The sequence below is a fragment of the Oncorhynchus gorbuscha genome, unplaced genomic scaffold (genome assembly GCF_021184085.1).
Source record: "Oncorhynchus gorbuscha isolate QuinsamMale2020 ecotype Even-year unplaced genomic scaffold, OgorEven_v1.0 Un_scaffold_7771, whole genome shotgun sequence".
Classification (NCBI taxonomy): Eukaryota; Metazoa; Chordata; class Actinopteri; order Salmoniformes; family Salmonidae; genus Oncorhynchus; species Oncorhynchus gorbuscha.
Genome location: NW_025751091.1, coordinates 288 through 15369, shown reverse-complemented (window position 1 = coordinate 15369; position 15082 = coordinate 288). Strand labels below are relative to the sequence as shown.

At 47.4% G+C, this 15082-nt stretch overlaps 1 pseudogene; it reads left to right on the top strand.

Moving 5' to 3' along the window:
- Positions 1–935: 935 nt before the first annotated feature.
- Positions 936–14672, top strand: LOC124029808 (annotated as a pseudogene).
- The last annotated feature ends 410 nt before the right edge of the window (positions 14673–15082 follow it).

Below are 15082 nucleotides of genomic sequence, written 5' to 3'. Positions count from 1 at the left end.
TAACAAGTCTTCTGACGCTGAGTGCTGGGTCCCCGGACCAAACCTGGCAGTGCTCTGGCTTGGCCTTGCCAACGCCTGCGGGTCGATCCCTCTGAAGCTGTTGCAGACTACAATGACAAAAACACCATGTCCCAGACAGAGTGGCAGACCTCATCAGGGTCAGTAACATCAGAGTTGCAGAGGAGGTGGGAATTATCCCAGGCTGCACCATCCTGTGATCCTGTTTTTCCCTGGCGATTTAACATGATTATGGCGTCTGCTGAAGCTGATTGCCCGAACCAATTCCCCGGGCAGCGACAACCACCAATCGGAGCCTTTATGGACAACCTGACAGAGTCAGTGTCAGGAAGCAGGTGAATTCTGGGTTGGAGAGCTGATTGAAGCTGATTGAATGGGCGTGAATGAGCTTGAAGCCAAGCAAAATCAGGGGTTGATGGTTTTGAAGAAGGGCAAGCCGTAGACAGATTCCACTTCGCAGGACACTGATCCCCACCGTCTCGGTTAAGCCAGTTAGAGCCTTGGCCAGGTGTTTAACAGCAGCCTGAAGGACACAACATAAATCCGGGCCAACTGTCAGGACCCTGGAAGCTCGCTGAGAGGTTGACCCCGGTCAGAAATGCCCGGCAAGTTAAAAGCACGGATGTATCAGCATGGCATCCTCCCCCAAGAATACTGTCCTCTGCTCATCTACAAGTCCCTATCTCCACTGTCAAGAAGTTTGAGAGAGGAAGGTCTGTGGAAGAGGAGAGGTCAGTAGAACAGTGGGATTGAGACGGCAAGGTGTCTGGACAGGGCCGCAGCAGGAGGTGGACAGGAGAGTCTTGTAGACTGACCCTTGTGACAGAACCACACGCATTAAGTTCCTGAGTCCTGGGTGCATGATGTCCTACCCAGCTCATCAAACCTGTTCTGCAGGGGCAAAGTGAAACTCCTGCATGCCCGCTGTGCTCAAGAGAGGGACCTTGGAGCTCATCGTAAGCTGCTGTCCTGAAGCTCTGAGGCCGTTATCGCCGGCGCCATGTCAGGTTCTCAAGCGTCACAAAAGCAATCTGCAGAGGAATCGGCAACAGTCAGAGAGCAGCCAGGCTCAAAATCCAAACCACCAGCAGGGGTCCTAGCTAACAGGACTCAGGACTGGCAGCTGACCGCAGACCTATTCCCCTTTTTATATATTGCTCTCCGTTTGAGGCTCTGGCCTAGTTAGTGCTTTAATTAAAGGTACATTTGGGATGCAGACCTCCTGTCTGGGCTCAGGCACTCCTCAGGCAGCACCTGGTCTGTAAAACACCGGTGGATAATAATAGCCTATGACACCTATTCCACCATAGTGCGCTACCTTTGGCCAGAGCCTATGACACCCTATTCCCTACATAGTGCTACTTTTGACCAGGGCCCAATAGGGTGCCATTTGGGACACAGGCGTACTAATTATGTTGCTATTTACTTGTTTTCTGCTACTAGGACCTGAGTCTGCCCAATGGGGCGCCGGTGGAACATCTGGTCCCGCCTCCTCATCTTCCCTCCTGAACCGGCTGCAGCTGGATGACTGACCTGGATGGAGAGACACGTGACCTCTTTGTTACCGTCGAAGACCGAAGAGAAACACGTCTCCACTATGGAGAACCTACATCACCTACATGGTGGCCACTAAAGGTAGGTCCGCCCAGGAGATGTGGAAAATATTACCTGTAATGTGGATGGAAGCATGGTATACTGAACAAAAATAAAAACACAACATGTAACATGTTGATCATGTTCACGAGCTAAAAAAATATCCCCGAAATGTTCCATTACGCACATTTTGTGCACAAATTTGTTACATCCCTGTTAATGAGCATTTCTCCTTTGCCAGATAATCCGTCCACCTGACAGGTGTGGCATATCAAAAGCCGATTAAACAGCATAGTCATTACACAGGTGCGCCTTGTACTGGGGACAATAAAATGGCACTCTAAATGTTTTTAGAGTGCCCTTACATTCAATGAGCATTCTTACAATTAGAATTCTGTGTTTTATATTGTCAACCAATGAACCGACCGACTCATCCTATAGGCTGGGCGACTCACCCAATAGGCGTCACAATAGGCGGACGACTCACCCAATAGGCAGGCGACTCATCCAATAGGCCGACCGACTCATCCAATAGGCCGGGCGACTCATCCTCTAGGCGGGCGACTCTCAATAGACCAACCCGACTCATCAATAGACCAACCGACTCATCCAATAGACCAACCACTCATCAATAGACCAACTTCCGACTCATTTCCAATCCTGATCAGATGTCCAATCTAAACACCAAGACTGCTCATTGGAAAATCTTCAGACCAGGAAGTTGACTCATCCAATGTTGTTCTGGCTGTGGGACCGACTCATGCGTGTGGGTTGCAATAGGCCTGGGCTGTTAAGTCATCCAATAGGCCATTGGAAGCGACTCATCCAACAGCACCAATGTCATTCTAGATGATTCTGTGCTTCCAAACTTGTGACAACAGTTTATTTCCTTAATTTCTTCCTCCTCATTTCCCTCCTGATCAGACACCAAGACACCTTTGCTCATTGGAAAATGCTTCAGACCAGGGAAGTTGTGGAATAGAAGTCCCAAGCTGTTCCATCATCTGGCTCCCAGAGGAGTGGGAAGATGTTCCATCATCTGTGGAAAGCCTTGCCAGAAGAGTGGATGTTATAGCAGGCAATGTTCCAACTCTAGTCTTCATGGTTGGGCCTCTTGGTTCCAGTGAAGGAAATCTTAGGCCTTCCCAGAGGGTAGAATGTCATACTAGAATGATTCTGTGCTTCCCAGAGGATTTGTGACAACAGTTCCAACATCTAGTGGAAGGCCCCCAGAGGTTTTATAGCAGCTGTTTCAACATGACAATGCCTCCGTGCACAAAGCAGGTTTGTTGAGATCGGTGTGGAAAACATCTTGACTGGCCTGCACATAGCCTGTTCATCATCTAGTGGAAGGCCGAACACCTTTGGGATGAATCTAGGAACGCCTTTGACTGAGGCCAGGTTCCTACATCTAGTGGAAGGCCTTCCCAACTGTTATCAGTGTTCAACATCTAGTGGACCTCCCTAATGCTCTTGTGGTTGAATCTGGAAGCTAGAGGGAGTGGGCTGTTACAGAAAAGTTCCAACATCCCAGTGGAAGGCCTTCCCAGAAGAGTGGAGGCTGTTATAGCAGCAATGTTCCATCATCTGGTGGACCTCCCCAGAAGAGTGGGAGGCTGTTATAGCAGCAATGTTCCAACATCTAGTGGAAGGCCTTCCCAGAAGAGTGGAGGCTGTTATAGCAGCAATGTTCCATCATCTAGTGGAAGGCCTTCCCAGAAGTGTGGAGGCTGTTATAGCAGCAATGTTCCAACATCTAGTGGAAAGCCTTCCCAGAAGAGTGGGGCTGTTATAGCAGCAATGTTCAACATCTAGTGGAAGGCCTTCCCAGAAGAGTGGGCTGTTATAGCAGCAATGTTCCAACATCTAGTGGAAAGCCTTCCCAGAAGAGTGGAGGCTGTTATAGCAGCAATGTTCCAACATCTAGTGGAAAGCCTTCCCAGAAGAGTGGAGCTGTTATAGCAGCAATGTTCCAACATCTAGTGGAAAGCCTTCCCAGAAGAGTGGAGGGCTGTTACTAGCAGCAATGTTCAACATCTAGTGGAAGGCCTTCCCAGAAGAGTAGAGGCTGTTATAGCAGCAATGTTCCAACATCTAGTGGAAAGCCTTCCCAGAAGAAGTGGGCTGTTATAGCAGCAATGTTCCAACATCTAGTGGAAGCTTTCCAGAGGAGTGGAGGCTGTTATAGCAGCAATGTTCCGACATCTGGTGGAAAGCCTTCCCAGAAGAGTGGAGGCTGTTATAGCAGCAATGTTCCTACATCTAGTGGAAAGCCTTCCCAGAAAGAGTGGAGGCTGTTATAGCAGCAATGTTCCAACATCTGGTGGAAGGCCTTCCCAGAAAAGTGGAGGCTGTTATAGCAGCAATGTTCCAACATCTGGTGGAAAGCCTTCCAGAAGAGTGGAGGCTGTTATAGCAGCAATGTTCCAACATCTGGTGGAAGGCCTTCCCAGAAGAGTGGAGGCTGTTATGGCAGCAATGTTCCAACATCTAGTGAAGCCTTCCCAGAAGAGTGGAGGCTGTTATAGCAGCAATGTTCCAGCATCTAGTGGAAAGCCTTCCCAGAAGAGTGGAGGCTGTTATATCAGGCAGGTGTCAATGTTCATGGTACATCAAATGCATTTTATTATTTGTGACCTTCCCCAAAGAACCAACAATGCAGTTTTTAAAGGAAAGCTGTTAATTAAAGAGCAGCAATGTTCCAATGCAATGTGGAGGCTAGTGGACAGAGCCTTCCCAGAAGAGTGGAGGCTGTTATAGCAGCAATGTTCCAACATCTAGTGGAAGGCCTTCCCAGAGGAGTGGAGGCTGTTATACCGCAGCAATGTTCAACATCTAGTGGAAAGCCTTCCCAGAAGAGTAGAGGCTGTTAGGTAATAACGCACAGGTGTGGAGGCTATATACGGTACAGAGTCAATGTGGAGGCTATATACAGGGGGTACCGTACAGAGTCAATGTGTACAGGGGGCAGTCAATGTGCAGGCTATATACAGGAGGGCACCGGTACAGAGTCAATGTGGAGGTTATACAGGGGGTGCAGAATTGATACGGAACAAGAGTCAATGTGGAGGCTATACAGGGGTACCGGTACAGAGTCAATGTGGAGGCTATATGCAGGGTGTGCCGGTACAGAGTCAAGGTGGAGGTTATATACAGGGTATTACGGAACAGAGTCAATGTGGAGGCTATATACAGGGTACCCCGGTACAGAGTCAATGTGGAGGCTCTATACAGGGGTACAAATCTTTTCAGTCTCTTGAAGGGGAATAGGTTTTGTTGTCGTGCCTTCTTCACGACTGTCTTGGTGTGCTTGGACCATGTTAGTTTGTTGGGTGATGTGGACACCAAGGAACTTGAAGCTCTCAAACTGCTCTACTGCAGCGTCGATGAGACTGGAGTGTGCTCGGGTACTCTTTTTCCTGTAGTCCATCTCCTTTGTCTTGATCCCGTTGAGGAAGAGTTTGTTGTAACGGTCAGGACTCTGACCTGACCTCCTCATCATTGTTGGTGATCAGGCCTTCCACTGCTTTTCATCGGCAAACTTGATGATGGTGTTGAGTTGTGCCTGGCCGTGCAGTCATGAGTGAACAGGGAGTACAGGAGGACTTAGCACGCACCCCTGAGGGGCCCCCATGTTAAGGATCAGCGTGGCGGATGTGTTGTTACCTCCCCTTTCCACCTGGGGCGGCCCGTCAGGAAGTCCAGGATCCAGTTGCAGAGGGAGGTGTTTAGTCCCAGGATCCTTAGCTTAGTGATGAGCTTTGAAGACACTATGATGTTGAACGCTGAGCTGTAGTCAATGAAAGCATTCTCAGGTAGGTGTTCCTTTTATCCAGGTGCATTCTGGATTTCAATAAAGAGTGCGTCATCTGTGGATCTGTTGGGGCAGTATGCAAATTGAAGACATCTAGGGTTTCTGGGATGTTGGTGTTTATCTCAGCCATGACCAGCCTTTCAAAGCACTTCATGGCTACAGATGTGAGTGCTACGGGTCGGAAGTCATTAAGGTAGGTTACCTTAGTGTTCTTGGGCACAGAGACTATGGTGGTCTGGTTAAAACATGCCGGTATTACAGACTCGGACAGGGAGAGTTTGAAAATGTCAGTTGCCAGCGCATGCTTTGAGTACACGTCCTGGTATTCCGTCTGGCCCTGCGGCCTTGTGAATGTTGACCTGTTTGAAAGTCTTCGGCTACGGAGAGCGTGATCACACAGTTGTCCAGGAACAGCTGATCATATCACGATTTAACAGGATGTGTTTTGGACGGAAGGTTGTTGGAGCGCCGCAGTGATGCATCTCTCCAACAGCACCCAGGAGAGGAGCGCTGGGATTTTACAAGATCAATATTTATGCTTATTACAGGGGCGGCATCACCTACAAAACCCCTATTGCCATTGGTTGAGATAAATTGTCGTTGTTTCTTGGCAGTATTCTGTGAGGTTTTAGTCTTTTAGGTAACACAGTGTAACCCTCTCTCTCCAGACAACGCGGGTGGAGTTTGACCTACCAGAGTACTCTGTCAGGAGGCGCTACCAGGACTTTGACTGGCTCAGGACCAAGCTGGAGGACACTCAGCCCACACATCTCATACCAGTAAGTTAACCCTGACCCCTAACCCTAGACTACACATCTCATACCAGTAAGTTAACCCTGACCCCCTAAACCTAGACTACACATCTCATACCAGTAAGTTATGTACAAGCGTAACTGGTAGGATCTGAACCCCTGTTTCCCCACTAACCAAGAGGAATGACTCTCTCCTCTCCTCTTCTCTCTCTCTCTGCCCCTATCTCTTTCTCTCTCTCTCTCTCTCTCTGCCCCTATCTCTTTCTCTCTTCTCTCTCTCTCTCTGCCCCTATCTCTTTCTCTCTCTCTTCTCTCTCTCTGCCCCCTATCTCTCTCTATCTTCTCTCTCTCTCTCTCTCTCTCTCTCTCTCTCTCTCTCTCTCTCTCTCTCTCTCTCTCTCTGCCCCCTACCTCTCTCTCTCTCTCTCTCTCTCTCTCTGCCCCCTACCTCTCTCTCTCTCTGCCCCTATCTCTTTCTCTCTCTCTCTCTCTCTCTCTCTCTCTCTCTCTCTCTCTCTCTCTCTCTCTCTCTCTCTCTCTCTCTCTCTCTCTCTCTCTCTCTCTCTCTCTCTCTCTCTCTCTCTCTCTCTCTCTCTCTCTCTCTCTCTCTCTCTCTCTCTCTCTCTCTCTCTCTCTCTCCTCCTCTCTCTCTCTCTCTCTCTCTCTTCCCCCTCTCTCTCTCTTTCTCTCTCTTCCTCTCTCTCTCTTTCTCTCTCTTCCCCTCTCTCTCTCTCTCTCTATCTCTCTCTCTCTCTGCCCCCTACCTCTCTCTCTCTCTTCCCCTCTCTCTCTTCCCCTCTCTCTCTCTCTTCCCCCTATCTCTCTCTCTTCCCCCTCTCTCTCTCTCTGCCCCCTCCAGCCCCTCCCTGAGAAGTTTGTGATGAAGGGGGTGGTGGACCGGTTCTCTGAGGAGTTTGTTGAGACGAGAAGGAAGGCTCTGGATAAGTTCCTGAAGAGAGTGGCTGACCATCCTGTCCTGTCGTTCAACGAACACTTCAATGCCTTCCTCTCTGCTAAGGTATAGGCGTGGGCAGTATACCGTATATACTCTATACCGGGGTATATAGCAGCGGATCATTTTTCTATCATGTCGAATTTGCCATTTTTGTGATATATATATATTTTTTATATTCATTTGAATATTTGTAGTTACTTTTAGTAAATACCTGCAGTCAGAGCTCTAAAATGCCAAATCCCAAATATGCAACAAAATATTTTTTTCCGTAGGCTTTTGAGGTTGTAATTTGGGTGCACTGTGCGACTATGGAAAAACATCTCTCAGATAATAATAAGGCTTGGTTGTACCATTTGTTTCTGAATGAGAAACAAGCGAGTGCAGATCATGGTTACACCATTACCATGGCGTCATGGGCCTTTTTCAACAAGCCATGTTGAAACATCTGACCCAGATTGCCAGCACAGCATTTTATCTCCCTATAGCAGATTACCAGCACAGCATTTTCTCCCTATAGCAGATTACCATGTTTTTATCTCCCCGAAACATCTGCACAGCATTTTATCTCCCTAGCAGATTACCACCAGCATTTTATCTCCCATAGCAGATTACCTGCACAGCATTTTATCTCCTATAGCAGATTACCAGCACAGCATTTTATCTCCCTATAGCAGATTACCAGCACAGCATTTTATCTCCCTATAGCAGATTACCTGCACAGCATTTTATCTCCCTATAGCAGATTACCAGCACAGCATTTTATCTCCCTATAGCAGATTACCAGCACAGCATTTTATCTCCCTATAGCAGATTACCAGCACAGCATTTTATCTCCCTATAGCAGATTACCAGCACAGCATTTCACATTCTATAAAACAATGTCGTGGGCCGTTCTGAAACTACTCACGGCGTCTAAGTTGTTCATCATTTGTTGACACTTTGTTCAGCCCTGTTACCCCACTGACTAGCTAGTTAATAACCTGGTCATTTGGACCAATAGAGGAAGAGGGATAGTTTCTTCAGGAAATCAATGATCTCTCTGTCCATGGCTTAAGAAAAGGGCATATTTCGTTAGCCACCTACTGCAGGACATCAACACAAGCAGGCCAGAAAATAAAATGATGTTTAGGATTTGATTGGTGTGAAGCCAAATCCCAACCTGGCCACCCTTGGGGGTGTTTTGCTAGATTTGATTGGTGTGAAGCCAACTAACCTGGCCACCCTTGGGAGCCATTTTGCTGTATTTGATTGGTGTGAAGCCAAATCCAATCTGGCCACCCTTAGGGATGTTTTGCTGCACCAGGACAACCCATTATTTTTATTTTAACAAATGTATCAAGTGAGGCCAAATGATTTCTGGCATCAATCAATCAAATGAGACAAAGAGGTGCTGTTTCACTGTCCAGACAGCATCAGATACATGGTCTACACATACTGAGACAGCATCAGATACATGGTCTACACATACTGAGACAGCATCAGATACATGGTCTACACATACTGAGACAGCATCAGATACATGGTCTATACATACTGAGACAGCATCAGATACATGGTCTATACATACTGAGACAGCATCAGATACATGGTCTATACATACTGAGACAGCATCAGATACATGGTCTACACATACTGAGACAGCATCAGATACATGGTCTACACATACTGAGACAGCATCAGATACATGGTCTACACATACTGAGACAGAGAGGTGCTGTTTCACTGTCCAGACAGCATCAGATACATGGTCTACACATACTGAGACAGCATCAGATACATGGTCTATACATACTGAGACAGCATCAGATACATGGTCTACACATACTGAGACAGCATCAGATACATGGTCTATACATACTGAGACAGCATCAGATACATGGTCTATACATACTGAGACAGCATCAGATACATGGTCTACACATACTGAGACAGCATCAGATACATGGTCTACACATACTGAGCAGCATCAGATACATGGTCTACAATACTGAGACAGCATCAGATACATGGTCTACACATACTGAGACAGCATCAGATACATGGTCTATACATACTGAGACAGCATCAGATACATGGTCTACACATACTGAGACAGCATCAGATACATGGTCTACACATACTGAGACAGCATCAGATACATGGTCTATACATACTGAGACAGCATCAGATACATGGTCTATACATACTGAGACAGCATCAGATACATGGTCTACACATACTGAGACAGCATCAGATACATGGTCTACACATACTGAGACAGCATCAGATACATGGTCTACACATACTGAGACAGCATCAGATACATGGTCTACACATACTGAGACAGCATCAGATACATGGTCTACACATACTGAGACAGCATCAGATACATGGTCTACACATACTGAGACAGCATTAGATACATGGTCTACACATACTGAGACATTATCAGATACATGGTCTACACACACTGAGACATTCTTCTCTTCTACCATGAAACTCTTCTGATCTAGCTGGTTAGCTTGGCTGGCGATCTGCCCGTTGAAGACCCCTGATCTGGCTGGTTAGCTTAGCTGGCGATCTGCCCGTTGAAGACCCCTGATCTAGCTGGTTAGCTTAGCTGGAGATCTGCCCGTTGAAGACCCCTGATCTAGCTGGTTAGCTTAGCTGGAGATCTGCCCGTTGAAGACCCCTGATCTAGCTGGTTAGCTTAGCTGGAGATCTGCCCGTTGAAGACCCCTGATCTAGCTGGTTAGCTTAGCTGGAGATCTGCCCGTTGAAGACCCCTGATCTAGCTGGTTAGCTTAGCTGGAGATCTGCCCGTTGAAGACCCCTGATCTAGCTGGTTAGCTTAGCTGGAGATCTGCCCGTTGAAGACCCCTGATCTAGCTGGTTAGCTTAGCTGGAGATCTGCCCGTTGAAGACCCCTGATCTAGCTGGTTAGCTTAGCTGGCGATCTGCCCGTTGAAGACCCTGATCTAGCTGGTTAGCTTAGCTGGCGATCTGCTTGTTGAAGACCCCAGATCTATCTGGTTAGCTTCTTGCTGAATCAAACTCCTGGAGAATCCCCTCCTGGATCAAGAGCCTTGCTATCTAATATTAGTATTTTTGCGTGCAGCATTTTCGAGTTACTTATTATAATGTTATGAGCCGGAATATCAGAGATGGCATGAAATCCCTCTTCTGACACCAGTGTAACAGCAGGGCAGGGAAACGAAAGCGGGTCGCTGGTGTGAAAGATCACGTGTAGCTCAGTTGGAAGAGCATGGTGCTTGCAACACCAGGGTTGTGGGTTCGATTCCAACTGGGGACCAGTATGAAAATGTATGTACTCACTACTATGTAGGGGCGGCAGGGTAGCCTAGTGGTTAGAGCGTTGGACTAGTAACCGAAAGGTAGCAAGTTCGAATCCCCGAGCTGACAAGGTACAAATCTGTCGTTCTGCCCCTGAACAGGCAGTTAACCCACTGTTCCTAGGCCGTCATTGAAAATAAGAATTTGTTCTTAACTGACTTGCCTAGTAAAATAAAGGTAAAAAATAACATTAAAAAACTGTCGCTTTGGATAAAAGTCACTGCTAAATGGCATATTTTCTAATCTGAACAAAACAAATACGCTGAGCTGAGCTGAAATAAAAGATCCCAGAAATGTTCCATACTCACAAAAAGCTTATTTCCCCAAAAATGTGTGAAGACATTTGTTAATCCATCCACCTGACAAGTGTGGCATATCAACAAGGGGATTAAACAGCATGATCCTTACACAGGTGCACCTTGTACTGGGGACAATAAAATGGCACTTTAAAATGTTTTGTCACAGATGTCTCAAGTTTTGAGGTAGCGTGCAATTGGCATGCTGATTGCAGGAATGTCCACCAGAGCTGTTGCCAGAGAATTGTATGTTTTTGAGAATTTGGCAGTACGTCCAACCGGCCTCAAAACCGCAGAACGCGTGTAACCACGCCAGCCCAGGACCTCCACATCCGGCTATTTAACCTGCGAGATCGTCTGAGACCAGCCACCCGGACAGCTGATGAAACTGTGGGTTTGCTCAACCGAAGAATTTCTACACAAACTTTTAGAAACCGTCTCATGGAAGCTGACCTGCTCGTCCTTCTCACCAGGGTTTTGACCTGACTGCACTTTGGCATCGTGACCGATTTCAGTGGGCAAACGGCCAGTGGAACACTGGAGAAGTGTGCTCTTCACGGATTCATCCTGGTTTTACCGGGGAGATGGCAGACCGTGTATATGGCGTCGTGTGGGTTCGAGAGGTTTGCTCACGTCAACGTTATGAACAGGTCATGGTTATGGGACAACGAACACAATTGCATTTTATCGACGGCAATTTGAAAGCACAGAGATACGAGATCCTGAGGTCTGTTGCCGTGACGAGATCCTGAGGTCTGTTGCCGTGACGAGATCCTGAGGTCTGTTGCCGTGACGAGATCCTGAGGTCTGTTGCCGTGACGAGATCCTGAGGTCTGTTGTCGTGACATTCATCCTCCTCCATCACCTCGTGTTTCAGCGTGATAATGCATTTCACAAGGATCTGTACACAATTCCTGTCAGCTGAAAATGTCCCAGTTCTTCCACGGCCTGCATACTCAACAGACATGTCACCCATTAAGCATGTTTGGGATGCTCTGGATCTACGTGTACGACAGCGTGTTCCAGTACCCGCCAATATCCAGAAACGGATCAACTCTATGCGAAGGAGATGTCGCGCTGAATGAGGGAAACTGGTTGTTTCCCTTGCTAACCTTTAGGATTACAGAGGCTCAGCGGGGTTTGAAAATATTACTGGTATTACCGGTATTACTGAATATCCCGGTTATGGCACAACGTGTAGTATGTTAGATTACTGCAAATACTGTAGGCATTACAGTACTGTAGGCAATTCTGACTCATACCTCCCACTGTGAATGAATAAAGCTTGAAGGAATCTCCAATCAAAGTCTCTGAGACATCTGTTGGTGTAATGTGGTAACAGTGGTAAACACTAACCATCTGTTGGTGTAATGTGGTAAACACTAACCGTTGTGTGTGATTGTATGTTGTGTTTAACCTGCGTGTTGTTTTCTCCTCAGGACCTGAATAAGAGAAGGCCCTAATCGTTGTGGTTTCTCCCCAGGACCTGAATAAGAGACAAGACCCTAATCGTTGTGGTTTCTCCCCAGGACCTGAATAAGAGACAAGACCCTAATCGTTGTGGTTTCTCCCCAGGACCTGAATAAGAGACAAGACCCTAACTCTTGTGGTTTCTCCTCAGGACCTGAATAAGAGACAAGACCCTAATCGTTGTGGTTTCTCCCCAGGACCTGAATAAGAGACAAGACCCTAATCGTTGTGGTTTCTCCCCAGGACCTGAATAAGAGACAAGACCCTAATCGTTGTGGTTTCTCCCCAGGACCTGAATAAGAGACAAGACCCTAATCGTTGTGGTTTCTCCCCAGGACCTGAATAAGAGACAAGACCCTAACTCTTGTGGTTTCTCCTCAGGACCTGAATAAGAGACAAGACCCTAATCGTTGTGGTTTCTCCCCAGGACCTGAATAAGAGACAAGACCCTAATCGTTGTGGTTTCTCCTCAGGACCTGAATAAGAGACAAGACCCTAATCGTTGTGGTTTCTCCTCAGGACCTGAATAAGAGAAGGCCCTAATCGTTGTGGTTTCTCCTCAGGACCTGAATAAGAGACAAGACCCTAATCGTTGTGGTTTCTCCTCAGGACCTGAATAAGAGACAAGGCCTAGCCCTGCTCTCTAAGATGGGGGAGTCGGTGAAGTACGTGACAGGAGGGTACAAGCTGAGGGGCCGACCCGTGGAGTTTTCTGCTATGGGAGACTACCTGGATATGTTCACGCAGAAGCTGGGTACTATCGACAGAATAGCACAGAGAATCATCAAAGAACAGTCGGGTAACGCTGGTTATTACTGGGTCTTTTCTGTTCTGTGTTGCCAAATCCAATTGTATTGGTCACATACACATGGTTAGCAGATGTTAATCCGACTGTAGCGAAATGCTTGTGCTTCTAGTTCCGACCGCACAGTAACATCTAACAAGTAATCTAACAATTTCACAACAACTTCCTTATACACACGAGTGTAAAGGAATGAATAAGAATATGTACATGTAATATATGGATGAGCGATGGCCGTGCGGCATAGGCAAGATGGTGTAGAGTACAGTATATACATAAGAGATGAGTAATGTAGTAATGTATGTAAACATTATATAAAGTGGCATTGTTTAAAGTGGCTGAGAGATGAGTCAGTATGTTGGCAGCAGCTACTCAATGTTAGTGGTGGCTGTTTAACAGTCTGATGGCCTTGAGATAGAAGCTGTTTTTTCAGTCTCTCTGCCCCTGCTTTGATGCACCTGTACTGACCTCGCCTTCTGGATGATAGCGGGGTGAACAGGCTGTGGCTCGGGTGGTTGTTGTCCTTGATGATCTTTTTGGCCTTCCTCGGACATCGGGTGTTGTAGGTGTCCTGGAAGGCAGGTAGTTTGCCCCCGGTGATGCGTTGTGCAGACCTCACTACCCTCTGGAGAGCCTTACGGTTGTGGGCGGAGCAGTTGCCGTACCAGGCGGTGATACAGCCCGCCAGGATGCTCTCGATTGTGCATCTGTAGAAGTTTGTGAGGGTTTTAGGTGACGAGCCAAATTTCTTCAGCCTCCTGACGTTGAAGAGGCACTGTTGTGCCTTCTTCACCACGCTGTCTGTGTGAGTGGACCAATTCAGTTTGTCTGTGATGTGTACACCGAGGAACTTAAAACTTGCTACCCTCTCCACTACTGTTCCATCGATGTGGATAGGGGGGTGTTCCCTCTGCTGTTTCCTGAAGTCCACGATCATCTCCTTAGTTTTGTTGACGTTGAGTGTGAGGTTATTTTCCTGACACCACACTCCGAGGGCCCTCACCTCCTCCCTGTAGGCCGTCTCTCTGCCTGACTCTGTGTGTGTGTGTGTGTGCGTGCGTACGTGCGTGCGTGCGTGCGCAGGGTTAGAATTACGATAAGGGTTAGGGGCCGGGGTTAGGGGCCGGGGTTAGGGGCCGGGGTTAGGGGCCGGGGTTAGGGGCCAGAGTGCAGGTTAGGGTTTGGGGAAAATAGGATTTGGAATAGGACTGAATTGTGTGTACTCACAAGGTTAGCTGTACAAGACGTGTGTGTGTGTGTGTGTGTGTGTGTGTGTGTGTGTGTGTGTGTGTGTGTGTGTGTGTGTGTGTGTGTGTGTGTGTGTGTGTGTGTGTGTGTGTGTGTGTGTGTGTTTACGGTCCTGTCTAACCTGGGCGGTGACTGTCCCCTTCTCTATCCTGTCTCTGACTACTGTGTCCCTCCTCCACTGTGTATTCAGAGTACCAGGTAGAGCTGCGTGAGTACGGTCCTGTCTACACTACCTGGGCGTTGTCGGAGGCGGAGCTACAGGGGCCTCTGGAGGGCGTGGCCAGCTGCATGGCTAACTGCTCCAGCGCCCTCGATGAACTCACCCAGGACATGAGCCGAAGACTTCCTGCCTGTGCTCCGAGAATACGTCCTCTATATCGAGTCCATGAAGGTACAGTAGAATACGTCCTCTATATCTAGTCCATGAAGGTACAGTAGAATACGTCCTCTATATCTAGTCCATGAAGGTACAGTAGAATACGTCCTCTATATCGAGTCCATGAAGGTACAGTAGAATACGTCCTCTATATCTAGTCCATGAAGGTACAGTAGAATACGTCCTCTATATCGAGTCCATGAAGGTACGGTAGAATACAGTATACTATAGTATAGTGACTTGGTTATTCATTTGACCTGCTGGCTGCATTGAATTCTACGATCCACTGCAATAGTCAAGGTGTAAACTTGGCATTAGTAAACCTAAACATTATATTTGACCTCTCAGCTTCCCTATCAAATCTAAAAATCTCAAATAGAAAACCGAAGAAAATGAACAACAATGACAAATGGTTTGAGGAAGAA